Source organism: Phyllobates terribilis, unplaced genomic scaffold, assembly GCF_046119375.1.
Source record: "Phyllobates terribilis strain yellow unplaced genomic scaffold, ASM4611937v1 Scaffold_366__1_contigs__length_1906876, whole genome shotgun sequence".
NCBI classification, from domain to species: Eukaryota; Metazoa; Chordata; class Amphibia; order Anura; family Dendrobatidae; genus Phyllobates; species Phyllobates terribilis.
Window position 1 is genome coordinate 553,241 of NW_027363126.1, and position 6,000 is coordinate 559,240.

Consider the following 6,000-nt stretch of genomic DNA (forward strand, 5'->3'; position numbering starts at 1 on the left):
AGACCTTGTGAGTAACACTCTTCAAGGGAGAGCCATCAACAGAAACCACAGAAATAGGGGATGACAAAGTTTTAGGTTCTAATCTAAGTTTTTCCAAGAATCCCCCATCAATCACATTCAGAGTAGAACCACAATCCAAAAATACCCGAAATTCAATTAATTCATCCTGAGCAGCAGTAGTGGCAGATAGGAATACTCCCTTAGAATTTAAACAGGCAATACGGGCATGACTGACCATTTTTTTTCTTTCTTCATACGAAGCACACAGCTCTTAATAAAATGACCAGAATTTCCGCAATAGAAGCACAAGCCTTCAGAAAGCCTGCGGTCTTTTTCCCGAGAGCGGGGTGCCATCGCCCCAATCTCCATCGGCTCTCCATTGTCAGCACAGACCCTCTCAAGACTCGGAGTTGACATAGCAGAGGATTTGCTCTCATTAATCCTTGCACGCAGTCTCCTGTCCACCCGTATAGCTAATTGCATTGCCTCCTGCAAGTTTCCAGGTGTGGGATAAGCAATCAGTAAATCCTTAACCCTTTCACCTAGCCCTGCAAGAAACAAGCTTTTCAAAGCTGAATCGTTCCACCCCACCTGGGCAGACCACCGACGGAAGTGAGAACAATATTTTTCCACATTACCCGATCCCTGCCTCAAACGTCTTAATTCAGACTCAGCAGATGAGACACGATCAGGATCATCGTACAACAAACCCAAAGCAGAAAAAAAACTATCCTCTGATCTAAAGCACGGATCACTAGGTTGGAGAGAGAAGGCCCATCCCTGAGGATCTTTGCGCAAAAGTGACATTATGAACCCTATGCGCTGTGATTCATCACCAGAGGATCCGGGTCTCAAACGAAAATACAATAAACAAGCATTTTTAAAAGAAAAAAAATCTTGTTGTTCGCCAAAAAATAAATCAGGCAGACGTACCTTTGGTTCAACAAAATGTGCTCCAGGACAGCTACTCACGTGTTGTTGGAGCTTGACCACCTCCAGAGAGAGTCCCTGCAAGCGTTGAGCCAAATCTTGAACCGAGACCATGATGGAAAACTGGAGGTCTTTCCTTAGAGAAATTTTTTTTTTTTTCTTTTAGGGCTGGACTTACTGTTATGATCTGCTACAGAGACTAAGGAAAGACAGGAGATCTGTCCCTACAACAGAACTAAACTAGATCCCTACGATGTAACGGGGGAACCTGATCCTGCGATCAGACCCGCTAAAGTTCTCGGCTAGTCTGTACGAAGACCTATAGATGTGAGGGAGGTATCCCTACAAGAACTAGGGACTGGGATAAGTTGGACACCTCCTAGCAGAAATAGTAGCAGTCAAAGACAAACACACAACAAAAAGCATAGAGGTCAGAAGACCTAGCAAAACTAACAGAGAACGGCAACAGAGCACCAAGCTAGCTCAAGAGTAGTAAATACAATGAAGTCCAGCAAGGCAAGGAGGGCGGAGCCGGATTAAATAGGCAAAAATGGTCATGTGACCAGCAAACTCAAAAAAACCTAACAGGAGAGTTCTAACAGAAACGGATTTACCATATATGGTTTGATTATACAATTTTAGCACACAAAGACTAACTTCTATTCTCGTGCTTGTGTTGAAACATTCAATCGGACACATTGAATTAGACACATTAAATCAGATACATTCTGATGACTGGCAAGGACGCATTATTGATTCAAGAAGGAACATTCACAGCTGATGTTTTTTGACCTAAAGTAACTTTCAGACTTATATAGCATAGATGGGGCCTTTGAACTTAAGGGGCCTCATCTTCTGCTATAACACTGTCAATGTCCACCAGGGGCGGACACAGACTGTAGTGGGCCCCTGTGCAAGAAATTTTTGCCCCCCCCCCTGCCCTTCATAGGGCAACAAAGTTATGTAAACATAACCCCCCCATGTGCATCTCTCACACCCACATGTGCATCTCTCATCCCCCCATGTGCAGCTCTCATCCCCCCCATGCATCTCTCATCCCCCCATGTGCATCTCATCCCCCCATGCATCTTTCACGCATCTTTCATCCCCCCATGTGCAGCTCTCATCCCCCCATGTGCAGCTCTCATCCCCCCCATGTGCAGCTCTCATCCCCTCCCCCGTGCATCTCATCCCCCCGTGCATCTCATCCCGCCCCATGCATCTCATCCCGCCCCATGCATCTCATCCCGTCCCGTGCATCTCATCCCGCCCCGTGCATCTCATCCCCCCCGTGCATCTCGCATCCCCCCCGTGCATCTCTCATCCCCCCATGTGCATCTTATCCCCCCCGTGCATCTCTCATTCCCCCATGCATCTCTGATTCCCCCCCACTCCTAGTTAATTAATTGTATTTAAAAAAAAAAAAAAAAAACTTGTTATACTTACCCCCATGGATCCCTGCAGAATCCTGGCGCTCATCCACGTCGCTGCCACCAGGTTCACCTGACTTCCAGCGCCGTCACATGACCGGAAGTCAGAGGAATCATGAAGGCGCTGACGCAGCAGCGCTGCACTGCTACACAGAGGAAATCGGCGCTGAGATGTCCCGGCGCTTAACGCTCAGCATGGGGCCGGGGGCCCAGGGCCGGCTCCAGGTTTTTATGGGCCCCGGGCGAAAGAGTCTCAGTGGGCCCCTTTAACACATACCACGATTCATGATGCACAGATACCGCAGAGAAATATATGTATAGTACAATGCAAAGATTTCACTTCTTACATAGTGATATCTATTGTAAATTACACAATAGCTCAGAAACCAGCAAATCGCTCCACACAGTATACTGGCCCCCATAAAATGCTCCATACAGGAGACTGGCCCCCATAAAATGCTCCATACAGAATACTGGCCCCCATAAAATGCTCCATACAGGATACTGGTCCCCATATAATACCTTATACAGAATACTGGTCCCCATATAACGCTCCATACAGAATACTGGCCCCCATATAACGCTCCATACAGAATACTGGCCCCCATATAATGCTCCATACAGAATACTGGCTCCCATAAAATGCTCCATACAGAATACTGGCCCCCACAAAATGCTCCATACAGAATACTGGCCCCCATATAACGCTCCATAAGGAATACTGGCCCCCATATAACACTCCATACAGGATTTTGGCCCCCATATAACGCTCCATACGGAATACTGGCCCCCATATAACGCGCCATAAAGTCAAATCCACTGTGTTATTTCGGGAGGTGTATTCAAATGCACCACTTCACACCCACACATGGGTATACGCTTCCTCATTTCGGCTGTTTTATCCTCAGCCTCCACCACCACTATACCACCAGGGTGACTTTGGTCCGTGTTGCCATTATTGAAAGTTCCTCAGTCCTTATTTTTGTCAGCTTTTGCTTGCAAGGCATAAGCAAAGACTGTGGGAGACCCACTCCCCAATAATGGGAATAATATATTTAAAATGCTGTACTGTATGGCTCTTGTAAGGGGCATTAAAATCGTCTTGTTAAGCTACTGCGACCTCCACCACTATTCCGAGGAGCATGAAAAGCGTCTTGTTAAGCTACTGTGACCTCCACCACTTTTCCGAGGGCCATTAAAAGCGTCTTGTTAAGCTACTGGGACGTCCACCACTTTTCCGAGGAGCATTAAAACCTTCTTGTTAATCTACTGGGACTTCCACGTCTCTTCCAAGGGGCATTCAAACCGTCTTGTTAAGCTACTGCGATCTCCACCACTTTTCCGAGGGGCATTAAAAACGTCTTGTTAAGCTTGTTGGACCTCCACGTCTCTTCCAAGGGGAATTCAAACTGTCTTGTTAAGCTACTGGGACATGCACGTCTCTTCCAAGGGGCATTCAAACCGTCTTGGTAAGCTACTGCGACCTCCACCTCTTTTCGAGGGGCATTAAAAGCGTCTTATTAAGCTACTGGGACCTCCACCACTTTTCCGAGAAGCATTAAAACCGTCTTGCTAAGCTACTGGGACCTCCACGTCTCTTCCAGGGGGCATTCAAACCATCTTCTTAAGCTACTGGGACCTCCACATCTCTTCCAAGGGGCATTCAAACCGTCTTGTTAAGCTACTGGGACCTCCACGTCTCTTCTGAGAGGCATTAAAAGCATCTTGTTAAGCTACTGGGACCTCCACCACTTTTCCGAGGGGCATTAAAACCGTCTTTTTAAGGTACTGGTACCTCCACGTCTCTTCCAAGGGGCATTCAAACCGTCTTGTTAAGCTACTGGGACCTGCACCACTTTTCCAAGGGGCATTCAAACAGTCTTGTTAAGCTACTGCGAACTCCACCACTTTTCCAAGGGGCATTAAAACCGTCTTGATAAGCTACTGGGACCTCCACCACTTTTCCGAGGGGCATTAAAAGCATCTTGTTAAGCTATTGGGACCTCCACCACTTTTCTGAGGAGCATTAAAACCGTCTTGTTAAGCTACTGGGACCTCCACGTCTCTTCCAAGGGGCATTCAAACAGTCTTTTTAAGCTACTTAGACCTCCACGTCTCTTCTGAGGACATTAATAGCGTCTTGTTAAGCTACTGTGACCTCCACCACTTTTCCGAGGGGCATTCAAACCGTCTTGTTAAGCTACTGGGACCTCCACGTCTCTTCCAAGGGGCATTCAAACAGTCTTGTTAAGCTACTGGGACCTCCACGTCTCTTCCAAGGGGCATTCAAAGCGTCATGTTAAGCTACTGGGACCTCCACCACTTTTCCGAGGGGCATTAAAAGCATCTTGTTAAGCTACTGGGACCTCCACCACTTTTCCGAGGAGCATTAAAACCATCTTGTTAAGCTACTGGGACCTCCACCACTTTTCCGAGGAGCATTAAAACCATCTTGTTAAGCTACTGTGACCTCCACGTCTCTTCCAAGGAGCATTCTGACCGTCTTGCTAAGCTACTGCGACCTCCACCACTTTGGCGAGGGGCATTAAAACCGACTTGTTAAGCTACTGGGACCTCCACGTCTCTTCAAAGGGGCATTCAAACCGTCTTGTTAAGCTACTGGGACCTAAACGTCTCTTCCAAGGGGCATTCAAACCGTCTTGTTAAGCTACTGCGACCTCCACCACTATTCAAAGGGGCATTAAAACCGTCTTGTTAAGCTACTGGGACCTCCACCACTAATCCGAGGGGCATTAAAACAGTCTTGTTAAGCTACTGAGACCTCCACGTCTCTTCCAAGGGGCATTCAAACCGTCTTGTTAAGCTACTGGGACCTCCACTTCTCTTCTGAGGGGCATTAAAAGCGACGTGTTAAGCTACTGTGACCTCCACCACTTTTCCGAGGGGCATTAAAACAGTCTTGTTGAGCTACTGGGACCTCAACGTCTCTTCCAAGGGGCATTCAAACCGTCTTGTTAAGCTACTGGGACCTCCATGTCTCTACCAAGGGGCATTCAAACCGTCTTGTTAAGCTACTGCGACCTCCACCACTTTTTCGAGGGGCAGTAAAAGCGTCTTATTAAGCTACTGGGTCCTCCACCACTTTTCCGAGAAGCATTAAAACCGTCTTGTTAAGCTACTGGGACCTCCACGTCTCTTCCAAGGGGCATTCAAGCCGTCTTGTTAAGCTCCTGGGACCTCCACGTCTCTTCCAAGGGGCATTCAAACAGTCTTGTTAAGCTACTTAGACCTCAACGTCTCTTCTGAGGACATTAATTGCGTCTTGTTAAGCTACTGTGACCTCCACCACTTTTCCGAGGGGCATTCAAACCATCTTGTTAAGCTACTGGGACCTCCACGTCTCTTCCAAGGGGCATTCAAACAGTCTTGTTAAGCTACTGGGACCTCCACGTCTCTTCCAAGGGGCATTCAAAGCGTCATGTTAAGCTACTGGGACCTCCACCACTTTTCCGAGGGGCATTAAACGCATCTTGTTAAGCTACTGGGACCTCCACCACTTTTCCGAGGAGCATTAAAACCATCTTGTTAAGCTACTGGGACCTCCACCACTTTTCCGAGGAGCATTAAAACCATCTTGTTAAGTTACTGTGACCTCCACGTCTCTTCCAAGGGGCATTCT